General features: G+C 36.1%; 1 long non-coding RNA gene across 1 annotated transcript in view; it reads left to right on the forward strand.

Annotated features, from left to right (window-relative positions):
* LOC137217213 (uncharacterized) overlaps positions 1-25,919 on the forward strand; it is a 236,464-nt gene extending 210,545 nt beyond the window's left edge. Inside the window, exon 3 of the long non-coding RNA XR_010940057.1 lies at positions 25,752-25,919. This is a non-coding gene — a long non-coding RNA (uncharacterized lncRNA). The remainder of the gene's footprint in view (positions 1-25,751) is intronic.
* The last annotated feature ends 1,047 nt before the right edge of the window (positions 25,920-26,966 follow it).

A 26,966-nucleotide genomic window follows, 5' to 3' on the forward strand; every position in this document is an offset into this window, starting at 1 on the left:
TATCTTTTTCCATCCTTTATCTTTCCATCTGTATGAGCCCGTAGGTATGAAGGGGGTGTCTTGTAGACAGCATATATACTGGCCTTGTTTTTTTATCCATTCAGCCATTCTGCGTCTTTTGGTTGGAGCGTTTAACCCATATACTTTCAAGGTAATCATAGTTATGTATGTTCCTCTTCCCATTTTCTTAATTGTTTTTCATTTGTTATTGTATGTCTTTTCCTTCTTTTGTGTTTCCTGCCTAGAGAAGTTCCTTTAGCATGTGTTGTAAGGTTGGTGTGGTGGTGCTGAATTCTCTTAGCTTTTGCTTGTCTGTAAAGGTTTTAATCTCTCCCTAAAATCTGAATGGGATCCTTGCTGAGTAGAGTAATCTTGGTTGTAGGTTTTTCCCTTTCAACACTTTAAATATGTCCTGCCACTACTTTCTGGCTTGTGGAGTTTCTGCTGAAAGATCAGTTTTTAACTTTATGGGAATTCCCTTGTATGTTATTTGCTGTTTTTCACTTGCTGCTTTTAATATTTTTCTGTGTATTTAATTGTTAATAGTTTGATTAATATGTGTCCTGATGTGTTTCTCCTTGGATTTATCCTGTATGTGACTCTCTGTGCTTCCTGGACTTGATTAACTATTTCCTTTCCCATATTATGGAAGTTTTCAACTATAATCTCTTCAAATATTTTCTCATTCCCTTTCTTTTCTCTTCTTCTGGGACCCCTATAATTAGAAAGTTGGTGTGTTTAATGTTGTCCCAGAAGTCTGTGAGACTGTCCTCAATTCTTTTCATTCTCTTTTCTTTATTCTGCTCTACAGTAGTTATTTCCATTATTTTATCTTCCAGGTCATTTATCCATTCTTCTGCCTCAGTTATTTTGCTATTCATCCCTTCTAGAGAATTTTTAATTTCATTTATTGTGTTATTCATGATTGTTTGTTTGCTCTTTAGTTCTTCTAGGTCCTTCTTAAACGTTTCTCATATTTTCTCCATTCTTTTTCCAAGATTTTGAATCATCTTTACTACCATTACTCTGAATTATTTTTCACGTAGACTGCCTATTTCCTCTTCATTTGTTTGGTCTGGTTCGTTTTTACATTGCTCCTTCATCTGCTGTGTGTTTCTGTGTCTTCTGATTTTCCTTAGCTTATTGTGTTTGGGGTGTCATTTTCACAGGCTGCACGTTCGTAGTTCCTGTTGTTTTTGGTGTCTGCACCCAGTGGCTAAGGTTGTTTCAGTGCGTTTTTTGTCTTGAAGTAGTTTTTTGATTTTATTTTTGATCCATTGTTTGAGTGCTTTTTAAATTTCCACCACTTTGTGAATGTGTCCATTTAACTTCTCTTAGTGATTTCTAACTTTATCCTGTTCTGTTAGGAGAAGACATTTTGTATGATATCTATATTTTAAATCTTTTGTGACAGTTTTGGCCTACCATATGGTATCTCACAGGAAAAGTCCAATGTACACTTGAGAAGATTGGGTATTCTTTTGTTGTTGGGTAGACTATTCTGTATATGTCTGTTTGGTCTGGCTAATTTTTACATTAATTCTTCTATTTCCATGATATCTCCTGTCTGGTTGTTCTAATATTTTTAGTGAGATCTTGAAGTCTACAGTTATTAATATAGACCTGCCTACTTCTCCCTTCCATTCTGTCCCTTTTCTCTTCATGTGTTTTTATATTTTGCCATTAGGTGCATAAGTGTTTACAGTGTCATATGTTCTTGCTGTTTCATATTTTTTAAATATATAATGTCCTTTGTCTCTTGCAATATTTTGTATTTAAAGTCTATTTTATCTAATATTAGTATAGCCACCCTGCTCTACTTTGGTTACTAATTGCATGGAATAGCTTTTTCTATCCTTTTAATCTCAGTCTATTTGTGCTTTGAATCTCAAGTGAGTGATTTGTAGACAGCATTTAGTTGGAGTATGTGGTTTAATCCATTATGTTAATCTCTGTCTTTTGATTGAAGAGTTAAATCCATTTACATTTAAGGTAATTACTGATATGAAAGGAGTTATTTCTGTCATTGTGCTATTTGTTTCTTTAGATGTCTTATAGCTTTTTGGTCTATCATTTCTTGCATTACTGTGTTATTTGTGTTTAGTCAATTTTTTTTGTAGTGAAATATTTAAGTTCTTTTCTCGTGTTATTTTACCTATAGTCTGTAGCAGTTTTCGTTTTGGTTACCATGGGGATTACATTTTAATATCCCAAAGTTATAACATTCTTATTTGAATTTATATCAACCTGACTTCAATAACATAAAAAAACTATGACCTTTTCCAGTTTCATCCCTACCCCTTTCAGTAGTTGAACTCAAAAAGTTATATCATTATACATGACCCCCAAAGTATAAACTAATAATTATTTTAGTTGCATTAGTCTCCTAAGTTACATAGGAAACAAAACGTGAAGTTACACACCCAAGTTACAATAATACTAGCTTTTAGACATATACTTGTTTGTTTTTAAATGTTTTAGTCCCTTAAATCATGTAGAAAACAAAAAGTGGAGTTACAAATCATTGTTACAGTAATACTAGTTTTTACCTTTATATATTTATTTACTTTTATTGGGGTCTTTATTTCTTCATTCAGCTTCAAGTTACTGTCTGCTATGCTTTTATTTTATGCTGAAAGGCAGGTATAGTGCTAACAAACTCAACTTTTGTTTATCTAGTAATGTCTTAAATTCTTCATCACTTTTGAAGGAAAACTTTACCAGATATAGGATTGTTGGTTGATTTTTACTTTTCTGTTAACACTTTGAATCTATTAACCCACTGCCTTTTGGTCTCCAAAGTTATGATGAAAATCTGATGATAATATTATAGAGGATCCCTTCTATGTTATGATTTTCTTCTCTCTTGATGCTTTGAAGAGTCTTTGGGTTTTGAAGTTCAGTTATAATATGTCTCAGTGTGCGTCTCTTTTAGTTTACCTTATTCAGACATTTTTGAGCTTTTGAATGTTTATATTCATGTATTTCATCAAAATTTTCAAGTATTTATCCAATATTTCTTCAAATATTCTCTCTTCTTTCTTGCTTCCCTTCTGGGACTCCCACAATACATGTATTGATTCACTTAATGACCTCCCACAGTTTCCTTAGATTTTGTTCATTTTTCTTCAATCTTTTTTCTTTCTGTTCTTTAGGATTTATAATTTTTATTGTCCTATCTTCAAATTCATGAAGACTTTCTTCTGTTTACTCAAATCTATCTAAGAATTCCTCTAGTGAATTTTTAATTTCAGGTATTGTACATTTCAGCTACAGAATTGCTTTTGATTTCTATTTAGCTTTGTATCTCTTTACTGATATTTCCATTTTGTTCATACATTGTTTTACTGACATTTTCCACATCTTCCTTTAGGTCTTTGAGCATCTTTAAGATAGTTGTTTAAATTTTGTGTCAAGTATATCTGCCATTGGGACTTTTATAGGGACAGTTTTAGTTATTTTTTCCCTTTGAATGAGCGATTCATTGCAGATTTTTGTATGTCTTGTGATTGCCTTGTTGAAAACTGGATATTTGAATCTGAAAATATAGTAAGTCTAGAGATCAGATTATTCCCTTTCTCCAAGGTTTGCAACTTTTGTGGGTTTTTGATCATTGGCTTAAAATTTTTTTAATACATTCTCTCTGTGGCAAGCATCAGCTTGAGGTGCACATTTAAGGTCTTCTCAGATCTTTTCTGAAATTTTATTAGGCATGCATGGTCATCTTCTAATTTTTCTTGTATATGCACTTGTTTTATGATGTTCTAGTCCTTAATGTCTGTCTCCAGAAGAGGGAAAGACGAAAAGGTGTGTGTGTGTGTGTTAACACTTTAAATATCTTAAAAGTCACTCAGCCTGATGGGAAGGAGCTTGCAACAATGGATGGAGGTTCGACTACAGTCATTATCTGCCTCTTTGTCTACATCTCTGTGATCACCAGCAGAAATCAGAGTACAGTTCCCTAGTATTTGTAGGGCAGGGTCTTTTGTGTCCTCCCTGAGTTCCATGAACTGCATGCAAGGTGCTATGGAAACTCATTCACAACTGCCTTCCTAGAGGTGTGTTACAGGTAGCTTTTCCTATGCTAAGAGTTATAATGAACAAAATGAACCACAATTTATTATCCAAGACTTTCTCTGGAAATCGCAAGCTTTCAATATTCTCTGTAGTTCCAAAAGAGTTACATCAGCGAGAGACTGTCAGTGCAATTGTTGTCTAGGTGGAGATAGACCCCTGATGTGTGCTGTTTTATTAATGCTTCCTGCTTTTTTAGCCTGAGTTCCACATTAGGTAAAATAGAGATGATAGTCTTGTGCTAGTCCTTCCAGTAGTGCCCAGAAAGTTTAGAACAGACAGGTGTAATAATTTTTATTAAGGTTTGCTTTTGTCTTTCTAGAACCAGGGAAGTAGTCCCCACACTGGCAATGCAAGCTTCTGGGTCTTGATTCAGCATATGCTTGATGGTAGTAAAGTTTGGCTGTTTTCCAGAGTTCTAATGAAATTGATTCTCAATTTCTGTTTGTTGTTCTCCTTTCATGGAGGAACTAGAAATCTAAGCGTCCTACTCTGCCATATTGCTGATATCACTTTCTCATTCAGTTTCAATTTACATTTCCCTGACAGCTAATCATGTTGAGCATCTTTTCATGTGATTATTGTTGTTTTTGGTTTTTTGTCCAAGGTCACTTTCAATTCTTTTTCTCCCACTTATTGGTTTTTTATGTCTTATTACAAAATTCTTGTAACATATTTTTTATGTATTTTGAAGATAAATTTTTTATGAGATCTATGTGTTGTCCTTTTTTCTCCTTATATTTGTGTTATTTTTGTAATGCTGTATTTCAAGAGCAAAATGATTAAATTAAATGAAGTACACTTTATGAATTTTTTGATATTAAGATATCTTTTCATACTCCAAAGGTGCAAAGATATTCTCCTATATTTTCTCTAGGAATTTTATAGTTTGGGCTTTTAAGTTTACATCCTTATCGACTGTGAGTTAACTTTTGTTTAGATTGTTATGTATGAGTCAAGACACAGAGAGATTGTTTATTTTTCGATAGTGTTATCCCCAATTATTCCAGGAAAATTTATTGAAAAATATTTGTATCATCACTGAATTTTATTAGTGTCTCATAAAAATTAATTTATCTTATATGTGGCTGTATTTCTACACTCTGTTCTGTTTTATAGACTTATTTTGTGACATTTGGCATATTAAATTAATGTAGCTTCACACAAGGTTTAATTTTTACATTTCTTTTTAAAATTTTTTTTTTTCTGTGTGTGGTACGTGGGCCTCTCACTGTTGTGGTCTCTCCCACTGTGGAGCACAGGCTGCGGACGTGCAGACTCAGTGGCCATGGCTCATGGGCCTAGCCACTCCACAGCATGTGGGATCCTCCCAGACCAGGGCACGAACACGTGTCCCCTGCATTGGTAGGCGGACTCTCAACCACTGCCACCACGGAAGCCCTAAAATTTTTATTAGAGTATAGTTGATTCACAATGTTGTGTTAGTTTCTGCTGTACAGCAAAATGTATCAGTTATATGTAAACATATATCCACACTTTTTTAGATTCTTTCCCATAAAAGTCATTACAGAGTATTGAAAAGAGTTCCCTGTGAAATACAGTAGGTCTTATTAGTTATCTATTTTACATATAGTAGTGTGTATTTGTCACTCCCAGTCTCCCAATTTATCCCTCTCCCCCCCGTTTTACTCCCTGGTAACCATAAATTTGTTGTCTGCATCTGTGACTCTATTTCTGTTTTGTAAATAAGTTCATTTGTACAATTATTTTTAGATTCCACATATGAGCAATAACCTATGATATTTGTCTTCCTCTTTCTGAGTTCTTTCACTCAGTATGACAGCCTCTAGGTCCATCCATACTGTTGCAAATGGCATTATTTTGTTCTTTTTTATGGCTGAGTAATATTCCATTGCATATATGTACCACAATTTCTTTACCATTCCTCTGTCGATGGACATTTAGGTTGCTTCCATGTAGTGGCTATTGTAAATAGTGTGCAATGAACATTGGGGTGCATGTATCATTTCGAATTATGGTTTTCTCCAGATATATGCCAAGGAGTGAAATTTCAGCATCGTATGGTAGATCTATTTTTAGTTTTTGAAGGAACCTCCATATTGTTTTCCATAGTAGCTGTACCAATTTGCATTCACACCAACAGTTTAGGAAGGTTCCCTTTTCTCTATGCCCTCTCCAGCATCTATTGTTTGCAGAGATTTGGTTATGGCCATTCTGTCTGGTATGAAGTAATATCTCTTTATAATTTTGATTTGCATTTCTCTAATAATTAATGATGCTGAGCATCTTTACATATTCTTTTCAGCCATCTGTATGTCTTCTTTGGAGACATGCCCCTTTAGATTTTCTGCCCATTTTTTGATTGGGTTGTTTGTTTATTTCATTTTGAGCCTCATGAGCAGCTCAATATTTTGGAGACTAATCCTTTGTCAGTCACTTTGTTTGCAAATATGTGTTGCCATTGTGTGAGTTGTCTACTTGTTTTGATTATGGTTTCCTTTGTTGTGCAAGAGCTTTTAAGTTTAATTAGGTTCCATTTGTTTATTTTTCTTTTTATTTTCACTACTCTAGGAGGTGGATCAAAAAAGATCTGGCTGTAATTTATGTCAGAGAATGTTCTGCCTATGTGTTCCTATAGTTTTATAGTATCGGCATTACATTTAGCTCTTTAATCCATTTTGAGTTTATTTTTGTGCATGGTGTTAGGGAATGTTCTAATTTAATTCTTTTACATGTAATTGTCCAGTTTGCCCAGCACCAATTATTGAAGAGACTGTTTTTACTCTATTGTATATTCTTGCCTCCTTTGTCATAGTTTAGGTGACTATAGGTGTCTGGGTTATCCTTTTCTGTTGATCTATATTTCTGTTTTTGTACCATACTGTTTTAATGACTGTAGCTTTGTAGTGTAATCTGAAGTCAGGGAGCCTGATTCCTCCAGGTCCGTTTTTCTTTTTCAAGTTTGCTTTGGCTATTTGTAGTCTTTGGTGTTTCCATGCAAATTGTAAAATTTTTTTGTTCTAATTCTGTGAAACATTCCATTGGTAGTTTGATAGGGATTGCATTGTATCTGTAGATTGTTTTGGGTAGTATAGTCATTTTCACATTGTTGATTCTTCCAATCCAAGAACATGGTATATCTCTCCATCTGTTTGTATCATCTTTGCTTTCTTTCATCTGTATCCTATAGTTTTCAGAGTATAGGTCTTTTGCCTCCTTAGTTAGGTTTATTGCCTCCTAGGTATTCTTCTTTATTCTTTTTTATGTGATGCTAAATGGGGTTGCTTCCTTAATTTCTTTCTCTGATCTTTCTTTATTAGTGAATAGGAATGCAAGAGATTTATGTATATTAATTTTGTGTCCTGTAACGTTACCTAATTAATTGATGAGCTCAGTAACTTTCGGGTAACATCTTTTGGATTTTCTATGTATAGCATCATGTTGTCTGCAAGCAGTGACAGTTTTATGTCTTCTTTTCTAATTCAGATTCTTTTTATTTCTTTTTCTTCTCTGATTGCTGTGCCAAGTACTTCCAAAACTATGTTGAATAAAAGTGGCGAGAGTGGACATACTTGTCTTGTTCCTGATCTTACAGGAAATGATTTCAGTTTTTCACCATTGAGAATGATGTTTGCTGTGGGTTTCCCATATATGGCCTTTATTATGTTGAGTTAGGTTCCCTCTATGCCCACTTTCTGGAGAGTTTTTATCATAAATCGGTGTTGAAGTTCATCAAAATCTTTTTCTGCATCTCTTGAGATGGTCATATGGCTTTTATTCTTGAGTTTGTTAATGTGGTGTATCCATTGATTGATTTACGTATATTGAATGAACCTTGCATCCCTGGGATAAATTGCATTTGATCATGGTGTATTAACTATCTAGTAGGTTGTTGGATTCTGTTTGCTAGTATTTTGTTGAGGATTTTTGCATATATGTTCGTCAGTGATATTTGCCTGTAATTTTGTTTTCTTTGTGGTATCTTCGTCTGTTTTTGGTGTGAGGGTGATTGTGACCTTCTTGAATGAACTTGGGAGTGTTCCTTCTGCAATTTTTTGGAAGAGTTTGAGAAGGATAGGTATAACTCTTCTCTAAATGTTTAATAGAATTCGCCTGTGAAGGCTTTTGGTCCTGCACTCTTGTTTGTTGGTAGTTTTTTAATCATAGTGTCAATTTCAGTACTTGTGATTGGTCCATTCATATTTTCTATTTCTTCTTGCTTCAGTCTTGAAAACTAGTACTTTTCTAAGAATTTGTCCATTATTTCTAGGTTGTCCATTGTTTTTGTTGTAAAGTTACCTCTAGTAGTCCCTTATGATCCTTTGTATTTCTGTGGTGTCTCTTGTAACTTTTCCTTTTTCATTTCTAATTTTATTTATTTGAGTTGGCTCCCTATTTTTCTTTTTCTTTTAAACACCTTTATTGGGATATAATTGCTTTACAATGGTGTGTTAGTTTCTGTTTTATAACAAAGTGTATCAGTTATATATATACATATGTTTCCATATCTCTTCCCTCTTGCGTTTCCTTCCCTCATACCCTCCCTATCCCACCCTCCAGGCTGTCACAAAGCACCGAGCCAATATCCCTGTGCCATGCGGTTGCTTCCCACTAGCTATCTACCTTACGTTTGTTAGTGTGTATATGTCCATGACTCTCTCGCGCCCTGTCACAGCTCACCCTTCCCCCTCCCCATATCCTCAAGTCCGTACTCTAGTAGGTCTGTGGCTTTATTCCTGTCTTACCCCAGGTTCTTCATGACATTTTTTTCTTCTTAAATTCCATATATATGTGTTAGCATATGGTATTTGTCCTTTTCTTTCTGACTTACTTCACTCTGTATGACAGACTCTAGGTCTATCCACCTCATTACAAATAGGTCAATTTCGTTTCCTTTTATGGCTGAGTAATATTCCATTGTAAATATGTGCCACATCTTCTTTATCCATTCATCGGATGATGGGCACTTAGGTTGTTTCCATCTCTGGGCTATTGTAAATAGTGCTGCAATGAACATTTTGGTACATGACTTTTTGAATTTTGGTTTTCTCAGGGTATATGCCCAGTAGTGGGATTGCTGGGTCATATGGTAGTTCTATTTGTAGTTTTTTAAGGGGCCTCCATACTGTTCTCCATAGTGGCTGAAACAATGCACATTCCCACCAGCACAGCAAGAGTGTTCCTTTTTCTCCACACCCTCTCCAGCATTCAGTGTTTCTAGATTTTTTGATGATGGCCATTCTGACTGGTGTGAGATGATATCTCATTGTAGTTTTGATTTGCATTTCTCTAATGATTACTGATGTTGAGCATTCTTTCATGTGTTTGTTGGCAGTCTGTATATCTTCTTTGAAGAAATGTCTACTTAGGTCTTCTGCCCATTTTTGGATTGGGTTGTTTGTTTTTTTGTTATTGAGCTGCATGAGCTGCTTATAAATATTGGAGATTAATCCTACGTCAGTTGCTTCATTTGCAAATATTTTCTCCAATTCTGAGTGTTGTCTTTTGGTCTTGTTAATGGTTTCCTTTGCTGTGCAAAAGCTTTGAAGTTTCATTAGGTTCCATTTGTTTATTTTTGTTTTTATTTCCATTACTCTAGGAGGTGGGTCAGGAAGTATCTTGCTGTGATTTATGTCACAGAGTGTTCTGCCTATGTTTTCCTCTAAGAGTTTGATAGTTTCTGGCCTTACATTTAGGTCTTTAATCCATTTTGAGCTTATTTTTGTGAATGGTGTCAGGGAGTGATCTAATCTCATACTTTTACATGTATCTGTTCAGTTTTCCCAGCACCACTTATTGAAGAGGCTATCCTTTCTCCACTGTTCATTCCTGCCACCTTTATCAAAGATAAGGTGTCCATACGTGCGTGGGTTTATCTCTGGGTTTTCTACCTTGTTCCATTCATCTATCTTTCTGTTTTTGTGCCAGTACCATACTGTCTTGATTACTGTAGCTTTGTCGTATAGTCTGAAGTCAGGGAGCCTGATTCCTCCAGCTCCTTTTTTCGTTATCAATATTGCTTTGGCTCTTCGGGGTATTTTGTGTTTCCATACAAATTGCAAAATATTTTGTTCTAGTTCTGTGAAAAATGCCAGTGGTATTTTGATAGGGATTGCATTGAATCTATAGATTGCTTTGGGTAGTAGAGTCATTTTCACAATGTTGATTCTTCCAATCCAAGAACATGGTATATCTCTCCATCTATTTGTATCATCTTTAATTTCTTTCATCAGTGTCTTATAATTTTCTGCATACAAATCTTTTGTCTCCTTAGGTAGGTTTATTCCTAGATATTTTATTCTTTTTGTTTCAATGGTAAATGGGAGTGTTTTCTTGATTTCACTTTCAGATTTTTCACCATTAGTATATAGGAATGCCAGAGATTTCTGTGCATTAATTTTGTATCCTGCTACTTTACCAAATTCATTGATTAGCTCTAGTAGTTTTCTGGTAGCATCTTTAGGATTCTCCATGTATAGTATCATGTCATCTGCAAACAGTGACAGCTTTACTTCTTCTTTTCCGATTTGGATTCCTTTTATTTCCTTTTTTTCTCTGATTGTTGCGGATAAAACTTCCAAAACTATGTTGAATAAGAGTGGTGAGAGTGGGCAACCTTGTCTTGTTCCTGATCTTAGTGGAAATGCTTTCAGTTTTTCACCATTGAGGAAAATGTTGACTGTGGATTTGTCACATATGGCCTTATATGTTGAGGAAAGTTCCCTCTATTCCTACTTTCTGTAGGGCTTTTATCATAAATGGGTGTTGAATTTTGTCAAAAGCTTTATCTGCATCTATTGAGATGACCATATGATTTTTCTCCTTCAATTTGTTAATATGGCGTATTACACTGTTTGATTTGCGTATATTGAAGAATCCTTGCATTCCTGGAATAAACCCCACTTGATCATGGTGTATCATCCTTTTAATGTGCTGTAGGGTTCTGTTTGCTAGTATTTTGTTGAGGATTTTTGCATCTATGTTCATCAGTGATATTGACCTGTAGTTTTCTTTCTTTGTGACATCCTTTTCTGGTTTTGGTATCATGGTGATTGTGGCCTCGTATAATAAGTTTGGCGGTTTTCCTGCCTCTGCTATATTTTGGAAGCATTTGAGAAGAATAGGTATTAGCTCTTATATAAATGTTTGAAAGAATTCGCCTGTGAAGCCATCTGGTCCTGGACTTTGCTTTGTTGGAAGATTTTTAATCACAGTTTCAATTTCAGTGCTTGTGATTGGCCTGTTCATATTTTATATTTCTTCCTGGTTCAGCCTTGGCAGGTTGTGCATTTCTGCGAATTTGTCCATTTCTTCCTGGTTGTCGATTTTATTGGCATATAGCTGCTTATAGTAATCTCTCATGTCTTTTTTTATTTCTGCAGTGTCAGATGTTACTTCTCCTTTTTCATTTCTAATTCTATTGATTTGAGTCTTCTCCCTTTTTTTCTTGATGAGTCTGGTTAATGGTTTATCAATGTTCTTTATCTTATCAAACAAAGGGCTTTTAGTTTTTTTCATCTTTGCTATTGTTTCCTTCATTTCTTTTTCTTTTATTTCTGATCTGATCTTTATGATTTCTTTCCTTCTGCTAATGTTGGGGTTTTTTGTTCTTCTTTCTCTAATTGCTTTAAATGCAAGGTTAGGTTGTTTATTCGAGATGTTTCCTGTTTCTTTAGGTAGGATTTTATTGCTATAAACTTCTCTCTTAGAACTGTTTCTGCTGCATCCCATAGGTTTTATGCTGTCATTTCTCCATTGTCATTTGTTTCTAGGTATATTTTGATTTTCTCTTTGATTTCCTCAGTGATCACTTCATTAATAGGTAGTGTATTGTTTAGCCTCCATGTGTTTGTATTTTTTACAGATCTTTTCCTGTAATTGATATCTTGTCTCATAGTGTTGTGTTTGGAAGCGATACTTGATACAATTTTAATTTTCTTAAATTTACCGAGGCTAAATATGTGACCCAGGATACGATCTATCCTAGAGAATGTTCCGTGAGCACTTGAGAAAAATGTGTATTCTGTTGCTTTTAGATGGAATGTCCTATAAATATCAATTAAGTCCATCTTGTTTAATGTATCATTTAAAGCTTCTGTTTCCTTATTTATTTTCATTTTGGATAATCTGTCCATGGGTGAAAGTGGGGTGTTGAAGTCCCCTACTATGAATGTGTTACTGTCGATTTCCCCTTTTATGGCTGTTAGTAATTACCTTAGGTATTGAAATGCTCCTATGTTGGGTGCATAAATATTTACAATTGTTATATCTTTTTCTTGGATCGATCCCTTGATCATTATGTAATATCCTTCTTTGTCTCTTGTAATAGTCTTTATTTTAAAGTCTATATTGCCTGATATGAGAATTGTTACTCCAGGTTTCTTTTCCTTTCCATTTGAATGGAATATCTTTTTCCATCCCCTCACTTTCAGTCTGTATTTGTCTCTTGGTTTGAAGTGGGTTTCTTGTTTTGGGTTTGTTATTGTAGGTCTTTTCCTTCTCTTGTGTTTCTTGCCTAGAGAAGATCCTTCAGCATTTGTTTTAAAGCTGGTTTGGTGGTGCTGAACTCTCTCAGCTTTTGCTTGTCTGTAGTTTTCAATTTCTCCATCAAATCTGAATGAGATCCTTGCTTGGTAGAGCAATCTTGGTTGTAGATTTTTCTCCTACATCACTTTAAATATGTCCTGCCACTCCCTTCTGGCTTGCACAGTTTCTGCAGAAAGATCAACTGTTAACATTATGGTGATTCCCTTTTGTGTTATTTGTTGCTTTTCCCTTGCTGCTTTTAATACGTTTTCTTTGTATTTAATTATTGACAGTTTGATTAATATGTGTCTTGGCGTGTTTATCCTTGGAATTAACATGAATGGGACTCTCTGTGCTTCCTGGACTTGATTAACTATTTCCCTTCCCATATTAGGGAAATTTTCAAATATAATCTCTTGAAATATTTTCTCAGTCCCTTTCTTTTTTTCTTCTTCTTCTGGGACCCCTATAATTCGAATGTTGGTGTGTTTAGTGTTGTCCCAGAGGTCTCTCAGACTGTCCTCATTTCTTTTCATTCTTTTTTCTTTCGTCTGCTCTGGAGTAATTATTTCCACTATTTTGTCTTCCAGGTCACTTATTCTTTCTTCTGCCTCAGTTATTCTGCTATTGATCCCTTCTAGAGTATTTTTAATTTCATTTATTGTGTTGTTCATCATTGCTTGTTTCATCTTTTGTTTTTCTAAGTCCTTGTTAAATGTTTCTTGCATTTTCTCTACTTTATTTCCATGATTTTGGATCATGTTTACTATCATTATTCTGAATTATTTTTCAGGTAGACTGCCTACTTCTTCATTTGTTATGTCTGGTGGGTTTTTATCTTGCTCCTTCCACTGCTGTGTTTTTTTCAGTCTTCTCATTTTACTTATCTTACTGTGTTTGGGGTCTCCTTTTTGCAGGCTGCATGTTCATAGTTCCCGTTGATTTTGGTTTCTGTCCCCAGTGGTTAAAGTTGGTTCAGAGGGTTGTGTAGGCTTCCTGGTGGAGGGGACTAGTGCCTGTGTTCTGGTGTATGAGGCTGGATCTTTTCTTTCTGGTGGGCAGGTCCATGTCTGGTGGTGTGTTTTGGGGTGTCTGTGCCCTTATTTTGATTTTAGGCAGCCCTTCTGCTAATGGATGGGGCTGTGTTCCTCTCTTGCCAGTTGTTTGGCATAGGTTGTCCAGCAATGTAGCTTGCTGGTTGTTGTGTGAAGCTGGGTTTTGGTATTGAGATGGAGATCTCTGGGAGATTTTTGCCATTTGATATTACGTGGATCTGGGGGGGGTATCTCGTGGACCAGTGTCCTGAAGTTGGCTCTCACACCTCAGAGGCACAACACTGACTCCTGGCTGCAGCACCAAGATCCTTTCATCCATACGGCTCAGAATAAAAGGGAGAAAAACTAGATAGAAATAAAGAAAGAGGATAAAAGAAAAGAAACTAAAGGTAAAATAAAAGTTATTAAAATAAACATAATTATAAAGAAAAAAGTTTTTAAAGTAAAACGAAACAAAACAAAAAAACGGATGCATAGAATCCTAGGACAAATGGTGAAAGGAAAGCTATACAGACAAAATCTCAGACAGAAGCGTACACATACACACTCACAAAAAGGGGAAAAAGGGAAAAATAAATCTTTCTCTAAAAGTCCACCTCCTCTGTTTGAGATGACTTTTTGTCTATTCAGGTGTTCCACAGATGCAGGGAACATCAAGTTGATTGTGGAGATTTAGTCCACTGTTCCTGAGGCTGCTGTGAGAGATTTCCCTTTCTCTTCTTTGTTCGCACAGCTCACAGGGTTCAGCTTTTGATTTAGCTCCACCTCTGCATGTAGGTCACCGGAGGGCGTCTGCTCTTTTGCCCTACACAGGTTCGTGGGCAGTTTCTTGCCTATTGGGAGGTCTGAGGTCTTCTGCCAGTGTTCAGTAGGTGTTCTGTAGGAGTTGTTCCACGTGTAGATGTATTTCTGATGTATCTGTGGGGAGGAAGGTGATGTCCGTGTATTACTCCTCCGCCATCTTACTCAATAATTCTATGTTGACTTTTTGATAATAGGTATCCTAACAGGTATGTGGTAATATCTCATTATAATACCGATTTGCATTTTCCCAATGACTAGTAATGTTGAGCATGTTTTCATATACCTGTTGACTGTATGTCTTCTTTGGAAACATGTTTTTCCAAGTTCTTCAGCCATTTTAATAAGGTTAATTTTTTGTGCCATTGAGTTGCATGAATTTAATGTGTATTTTGGATATTAACCTCTTATTAATTATAGGTTTTGTAAATATTTTATCCCATTCCATATGTTGCCCTTTTATTTTGTTGTTCATTTCCTTTGTTGTGCAGATTTTTTGATTTGATGTAGTACCACTTGTTTATTTTTGCTTTTGTTCTCTGTGCTTTTGGTACAACATCTTTAAAAAATCTTTGCCAGAACCAATGCCAACAGCTCTTCCCCTATATTTATCTTAGAAGTTTTAAAGTTTCAAAACTAATCCTTTGTGAGGTTGATTTTCCTGTGTGTAATAGATAAGGATCCCATTTTATTTTTTGCATGTGAACATACATTTTCTCAGCAAAATTTATTGAATACACTATACATTCTACACTTTGTATCCTTGGCACCTTTGTAAAAAAAATTACTTGACCGTAAATATGAGGGTTTATTTCTGAGCTCTATATTCTGTTCCATTGATTCATGTGTTTGATTTTATGCCTGTACTATACTCTTTTGATTACTACAGGATTGTAACATACTCCAAAGTAAAAAATGTGTGAGGTTTGCAGATTTGCTTTTTTTGTTCCAGATTCTTTTAACTATTTGAGCTTTTTTTTTGCATACAAACTTTAGGATTACTTTTTTTCTATTTATTTAAATAATGCTATTGAAATTTTCATCGGGATCCCAGTATGTTGTTTTCAGTAGAATGGAAAATTTAACAAATTAATTATTTCATTACAGGAACAAAGGATATCTATCCTTTTATTTGTGTCTTACTAGATTTACTTCATATTTTCTTAACATCTTTATTGGAGTAGAATTGCTTTACCATGGTGTGCTAGTTTTTGCTTTATAACAAAGTGAATCAGTTATACATATACATATGTCCCCATATCTCTTCCCTCTTGTGTCATCCTCCCTCCCACCCTCCCTATCCCACCTATCTAGGTAGTCAAAAACCACTGAGGTGATCTCTCTGTGTTATGCGGCAGCTTCCCACTAGCTATCTATTTTACATTTGGTAGTGTATATATGCCCATGCAACTCTGTCACTTTATCACATCTTACCCTTCCCACTCCCCATATCCTCAAGTCCATTCTCTACAAGGTCTGTGTCTTTTTTGTGTGTGTGTGGTACGTGGGCCTCTCACTGTTGTGGCCTCTCCCGATGTGGAGCACAGGCTCTGGATGCGCAGGTTCAGTGGCCATCACTCACGGGCCTAGCTGCTCCGTGGCATGTGGGATCTTCCTGGACTGGGGTATGAACCCATGTGCCCTGCATCAGCAGGCGGACTCTCAACCAGTGTACCACCAGGGAAGCACCTGTTCTGTGTCTTTATTCCCGTTTAACCCCTAGGTTCTTCATGACCTTTTTTTTTTCCCCTTAGATTCCGTATATACATGTTAGCATACGGTATTTGTTTTTCTCTTTCTGACTTACTTCACTCTGTACAACAGACTCTAGGTCCATCAACGTCACTACAAATATCTCAGTTTCATTAATTTTTATTGCTGAGTAATATTCCATTGTATATATGTGCCACATCTTCTTTATCCATTCATCCATGATGGACACTTAGGTTGCTTCCATGTCCTGGCTATTGTAAATAGAGCTGCAATGAACATTTTGGTACATGACTCTTTTTGAATTATGGTCTTCTCAGGGTATATGACCAGTAGTGGGATTGCAGGGTCATATGGTAGTTCTATTTTTAGTTTTCTAAAGAACCTCCATACTGTTCTCCATAGTGGCTGTATCAATTGACATTCCCACCAGCAGTGCAAGAGTGTTCCCTTTTGTCCACACCCTCTCCAGCATTTATTTTTTTCTAGATTTTCTGATGATGGCCATTCTGACGGGTGTGAGATGATATCTCATTGTAGTTTTGATTTGCATTTCTCTAATGAGTAATGATGTTGAGCATTCGTTCATGTGTTTGTTGGCAATGTGTATATCTTCTTTGGAGAAATGTCTATTTCGGTCTTCTGCTCATTTTTGGATATGGTTTGTGTGATTTTTTGTTATTGAGCTGCATGAGCTGCTTGTAAATCTTGGAGATTAATCCTTTGTCAGTTGCTTCATTTGCAAATATTTTCTACCATTCTGAGGGTTTTCTTTTGTCTTGTTTATGGTTTCCTTTGCTTTCAAAAGCTTTTCAGTTTAATTAGGTACCATTTGTTTATTTTTGTTTTTATTTCTATTTATCTAGGAGGTGGGTCAAAAAGGATCTTGCTGTGATTTATGTCATAGAGTGTTCTGCCTTAGTTTTCCTCTAAGAGTTTGATAGTGTCTGGCCTTACATTTAGATCTTTAATCCGTTTTGAATTTATTTTTGTGTATGGTGTTAGGGAGTGTTCTAATTTCAGACTTTTAGATGTACCTGTCCAGTTTTCCCAGCACCAATTATTGAAGAGGCTGTCTTTTCTCCACTGTATATTGTCTCATTTAACAAAGATAAGGTGATCATATGTGCGTGACCTTATCTCTGGGCTTTCTCTCATGTTCCATTGATCTATATTTCTGTTTTTGTGCCAGTACCATATTATCATGAATACTGAGGCTTTGTAGTATAGTCTAAAGTCCAGGAGCCTTACTCCTCCAGCTCCATTTTGCGTTCTCAAGATTGCTTTGGCTATTCAGGGCCTTTTCTGTTTCCATACAAATTGATAAATCTTCTATTCTAGTTTGGGGAAAAATGCCAGTAGTAGTTTGAAAGGTATTGCATTGAATCTGTAGATTGCTTTGGGTAGTAGATTCATTTTCACAATGTTGATTCTTCCAGTCCAAGAAGATGGTATATCTCTCCAACTATTTGTATCATTGTTAATTTCTTTCACCAGTGTCTTATAATTTTCTGCATACAGGTCTTTTGCCTCCTTAGGTAGGTTTATTCCTAGATACTTTATTCTTTTTGTTGCAATGGTAAATGGGAGTGTTTTCTTAATTTGACATTCAGATTTTTCATCATTAGTGCCTAAGAATGCCAGAGATTCCTGTGTATTAACTTTGTATCCTGCCACTTTAACAAATTCATTGATTAGCTCTAGTAGCATTTTGGTAGCATTTTTAGGTATCTCTATATATAGTATCATGTCATCTGCAAACAGTGACAGCTCTACTTCTTCCGTTGTGATTTGGATTCCTTTTATTTCATTTTCTTCTCTGATTGCTGTGGCTAAAACTTCCAAAATTATGTTGAATAACAGTGGTGAGAGTGGGCAACTTTGTCTTGCTCCTGATCTTAGTGGAAATTGTTTCAGTTTTTCACCTTTGAGGATGATGTTGACCGTGGCTTTGTCATATATGGGCTTTATTATGTTGAAGTTCCCTCTATGGCTACATTCTGCAGGGTTTTTATGGTAAACGGGTGTTGAAATTTGTCGAAATATTTCTCTGCATCTATTTAGATGATCATATTTTTTTCTCCTTCAATTTGTTAATATGGTGTATCACGTTGATTGATTTGCCTATATTGAAGAATTCTTGCATTCCTGTAATAAAATCCACTTTATCATGGTGTATAATCCTTTTAATGTGCTGTTGGTTTCTGTTTGCTAGTATTTTGTTGAGTAGTTTTGCATCTATGCTCATCAGTGATACTGACCTGTAGTTTTATTTCTCTGTGATATCTTTGTCTCATTTTTGTATCAGGATGATTGTGGCCTTGTAGAATGAGTTTGGGAGTGTTTCTCACTCTGCTGTATTTTGGAACAGTTTGAGAAGGATAGGTGTTAGCTCTTCTGTAAATGTTTGATAGAATTCGCCTATGAAGCCATCTGGTCCTGGGCTTCTGTTTGTTGCAAGATTTTTAATCACAGTTTCAATTTCAGTGCTTGTGATTGGTCTGTTCATATTTTCTATTTCTTCCTGGTTCAGTCACGGAAGGTTGTGCCTTTCTAATAATTTGTCCATTTCTGCCAGGTTGTCCATTTTATTGGCATACAGTAGCTTGTAGTAATCTCTCAAGATCCTCTGTATTTCTGCAGTGTCAGTTTTTACTTCTCTTTTTTTATTTCTAATTCTATTGATTTGAGTCTTCTCCCTTTTTTTGTTGGTGAGTCTGGCTAATATTTTATCAATTTTGTTTATCTTGTCAAAGAAGCAGCTTTTAGTTTTATTGATCTTTGCTCTCTGTTCCTTCATTTCTTTTTCATTTATTAATGATCTCATCTTTATGATTCCTTTCCTTCTGCTGACTTTGCAGTTTGTTTGTTCTTCTTTCTCTAATCGTTTTAGGTGCAAGGTTAGGTTGCTCATTTGACGTCTTTCCTCTTTCTTAAGGTAGGATTTTATTGTTGTAACCTTCCCTCTTAGAACTGCTTTTGCTGCATCCCATAGGTTTTGATTCGTTGTGTCTCGATTGTCATTTTTATCTAGGTATTTTTTGATTTCCTGTTTGATTTCTTCAGTGATCATTTGTTTTTTAAGTAGTGTATTGTTTTGCCTCCATGTGTTTTTATTTTTTACAGGCCTTTTCCTCTAATTGGTATCTAGTATCATAGTGTTGTTGTCAGAAAAGATACGTGATACGATTTCAAATTTCTTAAATTTACCGAGGCTTGATTTGTGACCCAAGATATGATCTATCTTGGAGAATGTTCCATGAGAACTTGAGAAAAATGTGTATTCTGTTGTTTTGGATACAATGTCCTATAAATATCAATTAAGTCCATCTTGTTTAATGTATCATTTAAAGCTTCTGTTTCCTTATTTATTTTCATTTTTGATGATCTGTTCATTGGTGAAAGTGCGGTATTAAAGTCCGCTACTATGATTGTGTTACTGTCGATTTCCCCTTTTATGGCTGTTAGTATTTTCCTTATGTATTGAGGTGCTCCTACTTTGAGTGCTTAAATATTTACAATTGTTATATCTTCTTCTTGGATCGATCCCTTGATCATTATGTAGTGTCCTTATTTGTCTCTTATAACAGTCTTTATTTTAAAGTCCATTTTGTCTGATATGACGTTTGCTACTGCAGTTTTCTTTTGATTTCCTTTTGCATGGAATATCTTTTTCCATCCCCTCACTTTCAGTCCCTAGGTCTGAAGTGGGTCTGTTGTAGACAGCATATTTATAGGTTTTGTTTTCATATCCATTCAGCCAGTTTGTGACTTTTGGTGGGAGCATTTAGTCCATTTACATTTAAGGTAATTATCAATATGTATGTTCCTATTCCCATTTTCTTAATTGTATTGGGTTTGTTATTGTAGGTCTTTTCATTCTCTTGTGTTTCTTACCTAGAAAAGTTCCTTTAGCATTTGTTGCAAAGCTGGTTTGGTGGTGCTGAAGTCTCTCAGTTTTTGCTTGTCTGTAAAGATTTTGATTTCTTGATCAAATCTCAATGAGATCTTTGCTGGGTAGTGTAATCTTGGTTGTAGGTTTTTCTACTTCATAACTTTAAATATGTCCTACCACTCCCTTCTGGCTTGCAGGTTTCCTGCTAATGTTCAGCTGTTAACCTTATGGGGATTCCCTTGTGTTTTTTTGTTGTTTTTCCCTTGCTGATTTTAATATGTTTTCTGTGTATTTAATTTTAATGGTTTGATTAATATGTGTCTAGGCGTGTTTCTCCTTGAATTTATCCTGTACAGAACTCTCTGTTCTTCCTGGATGTGATTAAGTATTTTCTTTCCCATATTAGGGAAGTTTACAACTATAATCTCTTCAAATATTTTCTCAGTCCCTTTCTTTTTCTCTTCTTCCTCTGGAACCCCTATAATCGAATGTTGGTGCATTTAATGTTTTCCCAGAGGTCTCTGAGACCGTCCTCAGTTCTTTTCATTCTTCTTCCTTTATTCTCCTCTGCAGTAGTTATTTCCACTATTTTATCTTCCAGATCACTTATCTGTTCTTCTGCGTCAGTTATTCTGCTATTGATGCCTTCTAGGTGTTTTAAATTTTATTTATTGTGTTGTTCATCAGTGCTTGTTTACTCTTTAGTTCTTCTAGGTCCTTGCTAAATGTTTTTCATTTTCTCTATTCTGTTTCCGAGATATTGGATCATCTTTACTATCATTATTCTGAATTCTTTTTCAGGTAGACTGCCTATTTCCTCTTCAATTGATATGTCTGGTGGATTTTTACCCTGCTCCTTCAACTGCTGTGTGTTTTTCTGCCTTTTTATTTTGTTTATCTTACTGTTTTGGGGGTCTCCTATTCACAGGCTGCAGGTTCATAGTTCCCGTTGTGTTTGGTGTCTGTCCCCAGTGGCTAAGGTTGGTTCAGTGGGTTGTGTAGGTTTCCTGGTAGAGGGGACTAGTGCCTGTGATCTGGTGGATGAGGCTTGATCTTGCCTTTTTGTGGGTAGGTCCATGTCTGGTGGTGTGTTAGGGGTGTCTGCCCTTATAATGATTTTAGGCAGCCCCTCTGCTAATGGATGTGGCTGTGTTCCTGTCTGGCTAGATGTTTGACATAGGTTGTCCAGCACTATAGCTTGCTGGTCGTTGAGTGAAACTGGGTGTTGATGTTGAGATGGAGATCTCTGGGAGATTTATGCTGTTTGATATTACGTGGAGCTGGGAGGTCTCTTGTGGACCAATGTCCTGACATTGGCACTCCCACTTCAGTGGCACAGCCCTGATGCCTGGCTGGAGCACCAAGATCCTGTCCTCCATTTGGCTCAGAATGAAAGGGAGAAAACATAGAAGGAAAGAAAGAAAGATAATAAAGAAATATAAAATTAAAAAGTTACTAAAATAAAAAATAATTATTAAGGAAAAATTTTTAAGGAGAAAAAAATATAGGATGGACAGAACCCCAGGACAAATGGTGAAAGCAAAGCTACACAGGTAAAATTTCACACAAAAGCTTAAATATACACACTCACAAAAAGAGGAAAAGTGTAAAAAATAATCTATCTTGCTTCCAAAGTCCACCTCCTCAATTTGAGGTGATTCATTGTCTATTCATGTATTCCACGGATGCAGGGTACAGCAAGTTGATTCTGGAGGTTTAATCCATTGCTTCTGAGGCTGGTGGAAGAAATTTCCCTTTCTCTTCTTTGTTCACACAGCTCCCAGGGTTCAGCTTTGTATTTGGCCCTGCCTCTGCATGTAGGTCGCCTGAGGATGTCTGTCCTTCGCTCAGATAGTACAGCGTTAAATGAGCAACTGATTTGTCTGCTCTGACTCACTCAGGCACATTGGGAGGGAGGGGTACAGATGCGGGGCAAAACTGCAGCAGCAGAGGCCAGCGTGACTTTGCACTAATCTGGGCCGCGCTGTGCATTCACCTGGGGAAGCTGTCCGTGGATCACGGGACACTGGCAGTGGCAGGCTGCACAGGCTCCCTGGAGCGGAGGTGTGGAGAGTGACCTGTGCTTGCCCACAGGCTTCTTGGTGGCTGCAGCAGCAGCCTTAGTGTCTCACGTCTGTCTCTGTGGTCTGTGCTAATATCCGCGACTTGCGTCCATCTCTGGAGCTCCTTTAAACAGTGCTCTTAATCCCCTCTCCTCACGCACCAATAAACAAATGAGCAAGAACAAGTCTCTTGTCTCTTCGGCAGCTTCAGACGTTTCACAGACTCCCTCGCGTCTAGCTGTGGTGCAGTAACCCCTTCAGGCTGTGTTCTCGCAGCCAACTCCAGTCCTTTCCCTGCATCAGACTGAAGCCCGAGCCTCAGTTCCCAGCCCTTGCCCATCCCGGTGGATGAGCAGAAAAGCCTCTCGGGCTGGTGAGTGCTGGTCGTTACCAATCAACTGTGCAGGAATCTCCCCACTTTGCCCTCCGCACCCCTGTTGCTGCGCTCTCCTCCATGGCTCTGAAGCTTTGCCCCTCTGCCACCCGCACTTTCCACCCATGAAGGGGCTTCTAATGTGTTGAAACCTTTCCTCCTTCACAGCTCCCTCCCACTGGTGAGGGTCCCATCCCTATTCTTTTTTCTCTGTTTTTTCTTTTTTCTTTTGTCCTACCCAGGTATGTGGAGGAGTTTCTTGCCTTTCAGGAGGTCTGAGGTCTTCTGCCAGCGTTCACTGGGTGTTCTGTAGGAGCAATTCTACGTATAGATGTATTTCTGATGTATCTGTTGGGAGGAAGGTGATCTCCACGTCTTATTCTTCTGCCAGCTTCTAGGATTGCTTTCTTTTTTTTCTTTCTTTTTTTTTTTTTTTTTTTTTTTTTGTGGTTCGCGGGCCTCTCACTGTTGTGGCCTCTCGCATTGCAAAGCACAGGCTCCGGACCTGCAGTCTCAGTGGCCATGGCTCATGGGCCCAGTCACTCTGCGGCATGTGGGATAATCAAAGACCAGGGCATGAACCCACGTCCCCTGCATCGGCAGGCAATCTCTCAACCACTGCACCACCAGGGAAGCACTAGGATTGCTTTTTATACTGGGAGTTTTTTTCTTTTTTCTTGTGGTTCCATATAAATTTGTAGGATTGACCTTTTCGATTTGTCTGAAAAATGCTGTTGGAATCCTGATAAGGATTGCAATTAATGTATAAATTACGTTGGTTTGTATGGATTTTTTAATATAAATTCTTTGGATATTTCATCACAAATTATCTTTATATTTGCATGTGTCTTCTTCAGTTTCTATCGTTAGAGTCTTGTATTTCAGTGTACACATCTTTCACTTCCTTATTTAAAATTTTTAAGTATTTTTTTCTTGTTGATGCTGTAAATGGGATTGTTTTCTTTATTTTAAGCTATATTATTGTTATATAGAGAAATGCAACTGATTTTTACCTGTATCATGATTTTCTAATCCTACTTTACTGAAATTATTGATTAGTTTTAACAATTTTCTTGTGTTTTAGACTTTTCTATATATACAATCACTTCATATGGAAAACGATAACTTTACTCCATTTCCAATTGAGATGTCTTTCTTTAAAATTGTCTAATTGCTTTAGCCAGAACGTCCAGTACTATGTTGAATAAAAGTGGTTAGAGTGGGCTCCCTTGTCTTGTTTCTGATCTTAGAAAGCTTTGAACAGTTCATTGTTGAGTATAATGTTAGTTGTGAGCTCTTCATATATGGTGGTTATTATTTTGAAGTATGTTCCTTCTATACCCAATTTGTTAAGAGTTTCTTTTTTATCATAAAATGGTATTGTACTCTGTCAAATTCCTTTTCTGCATCTATTGGGATAATTATATGATTTTTATCTTTCATTCTATCGATGTGGTGTATCATTGACTAATTTGTTTAAGTAGAGCATCTTTTTACCGTGATGTTGAATTCACTTTGCTAATATTTCCTTGGGAATTTTTCCATCTAAAATTATTGGGAGCAGTGGTCTGTATTTTTCTTTTCTAGTAGTGTCCGTGTGTCTTTGGTGTCAGGGTACTGCTGGCCTCATAGAATGAGTTTGGGAATGCTCCCATCACTCTGATTTTTTGGGAAGAGTTGAAAAGGATCAGAGTGGATTGTTGTTTAAATATTTAGTAGAATTTACCAGGTAAATCTATATCTGCTCTTGAACTTTTCTTAGTTGGGAAGTTTTTGATCACTGACTCAATCTCCTTATGTGTTATTGCTTCATTTGTATTTCCTATTTCTTCATGATTTAGTCTCTTTTAAAAAATATTTTTTAATGTGAACCATTTTTAAAGTCTTTATTGAATTTTTTACAATATTCCTTCTGTTTTATGTTTGGGTTTTTTTGGCCCCGAAGCTTATGGCATCTTAGCTCTCTAACCATGGATCAAACCTGCACCACCTGCATTGGAAGGTGACATCTTAATCACTGGACTGCCAGGAAAGTCCCCATGATTTAGTCTTGATAATCATATTTCTAGAAATTTATCTATGTATTTTAGGTTTTCTGATTTGTTTGCATATAAAGGTTCATAGAAGTCTCTTATGATTTCTTTGATATTCATTTTAATGTCTCTTTTTGATTATCAATATCATTTATTTGAGTCTTCTCTCATTTTTCTTAGTCTCATAAAAGTTTTGCAATTTTCAAAAGGCTTTTCAATCTAAAATCTTGCTCTTAGTTATGTTGATCTTTTCTGTTAATTTTCTGGGCTATATTTTACTTGTTTATGCTTTGATCTTTGTCATTTCCTTTTTTCAGCTAACTTTGAACTTAGTTTGTTTTTCTTTTCTTAGTTCCTTGACATGTACTGTTACTTTGATTATTTGAGATCTTACGTTTTACATAATGTATGTATTTATCACTTTAAGCTTCCCTGTTAGAACTGTTTTTGCAGCATCCCATCCGTTTTGGTACATAGTGCTTCCATTTTCATTTGTTTTGACATTTCACACATTTAAAAACATTACTTCTTTGACCTATTTCTTGATCATAAATGTTTTTTTTTAATTTTCACATATTTGTTAATTTTTCAGCTTTCCTCTTGTTGATTCTAGTTTTATGCCTTTATTGTCAGAAAAGATACTTGGTAATTTCACACCTCTTAAATTTGCTAAGACTTGTTTTGTCTTCTGTCATATGATCCTTCCTGGAGAATGTTCTGTGAACATTTGAGAAAAATAATATGTATTTTGCTTTGGTTAATGGAATGTTTCATATACACACACACACAATTCTGTTAGGTCACTTTAGTCAAAAGTACATTTCAAATTCTATGTTTTCTAGTTGATTATTTTCTCTGGGTGACCTATCCATTGCTGAAAGTGGGGTATTGAAATGTCCTACTCTTCTTGTATTGTCTACTTCTCCCTTCAGCTCTTTTAATATTTGCTTACTATACTTAGCTGTTCCAATGTTGGGTGCTTATATATTTATTATTACTGTACCTTCTTGATAAATTTACACCTTTGTCATTATCTAATGACCTTCTTTGTCTCTAGTTACCATTCTTCACAGCTGGGGAAGCTGAGCACTTACTCTCACACTCCCTTTCACTTATTGGAGAGATAATCAGCTAGTTTAGTTCTAAGCTGTGCCATCTTTGGGGAAGGGTGACCTTGGGAAAGTAAACCTGTTCCTGTTATGCATTCACTTTCATCTAAACTCGTTTTTACTCCCTCAGAGTGCTGGAATTTCTCCTCTGGAAAACTGGACTTCCACAATGGCTTTCTTGTCTCTGAACGTCTGCCCAATTCAGATGTTCCCAGACCACAGCCATGAGGTTATAGGGCTGAATCACAGGCCCTGTCATTTCCACAGTCTGTACTGAAGTCCATCTGCCAGTTGTCAGATCCACAGGTGAGCAAGACTCCTCCCAGTTCCCTTGGTGTATGGTGCTATATCTTACTACTCCCACAGCAGCACTGTTGTTCATGAGTGAATGTGAGATGTTATAGAATGGAGGTACAAAAACAAGGAAGATCTTATTCCATTATGATACTGATATCTTGAAAAGACAGTTCCCTCAAAATATAGGGCCAGGAAAAATGGTTGTCTACATGTGAAAAAATGAAGTTGGAGCCTTATCTAGCAAGATGTTAAAAAATTAACTCTAAATGGATCAAAGGCCTAAAATCATAAAATTCCTAGGTGAAAACATAGGGCAAATGCTTCATGACATAGAATTTGGTAAAGGTTTCTTGGATATGAAAAGAAAAACACAGGCAACAAAGAAAAAAATAGACAAATTGACTTCACAAAAATTTTAGAAATGTGTGCATTAAAATAATAACAGAGTAAAAAGGCAACTCACAGAATGGGAGGAAACACTTGAAATCATATATAACAGATTAATATCCAGAATGTATAGAAAACTAAAACTCAACAACAAAACAGTGAACCTGATTCAAAACTGGAGAAAAACTTGAATAGACATTTCTCCAAAGAAGATATACAAATTGCAATAAGCACATAAGAGATGTTCAACATCAGTAATAATTAGGCAAGTGCAAATCAAAACTACAGTGAGATACCCCCTCACACCCTTTAGGATGGCTACTATATTAAAAACAGAAAATGACAAGTGTTGGCAATGAAGTGGAGAATTTGGAACTCTTGTACACCTTCATAAAAAAGAGTATAACCATTCCTCAAAAATTAAAAATAGAATTACACTCAACAGAATTGATAGCATTGTCTCAACGAGATATTGTACACCCATGTTCATAGCAGCATTATTCATAATAATGAAAACAGATAAGTTTTCTAAGTGTCCACTGATGGATAAACAAAATATATGTACATACAATAGAATATTTTTAGACTTATAAAAGAAGGACATTCTGACATATGGTAAAAGTATAATTCTTGAAGACAATATGCTAAGTGAAATAAGCCT

This window comes from Pseudorca crassidens, chromosome X (genome assembly GCF_039906515.1).
Source record: "Pseudorca crassidens isolate mPseCra1 chromosome X, mPseCra1.hap1, whole genome shotgun sequence".
In the NCBI taxonomy this organism is placed as follows: domain Eukaryota; kingdom Metazoa; phylum Chordata; class Mammalia; order Artiodactyla; family Delphinidae; genus Pseudorca; species Pseudorca crassidens.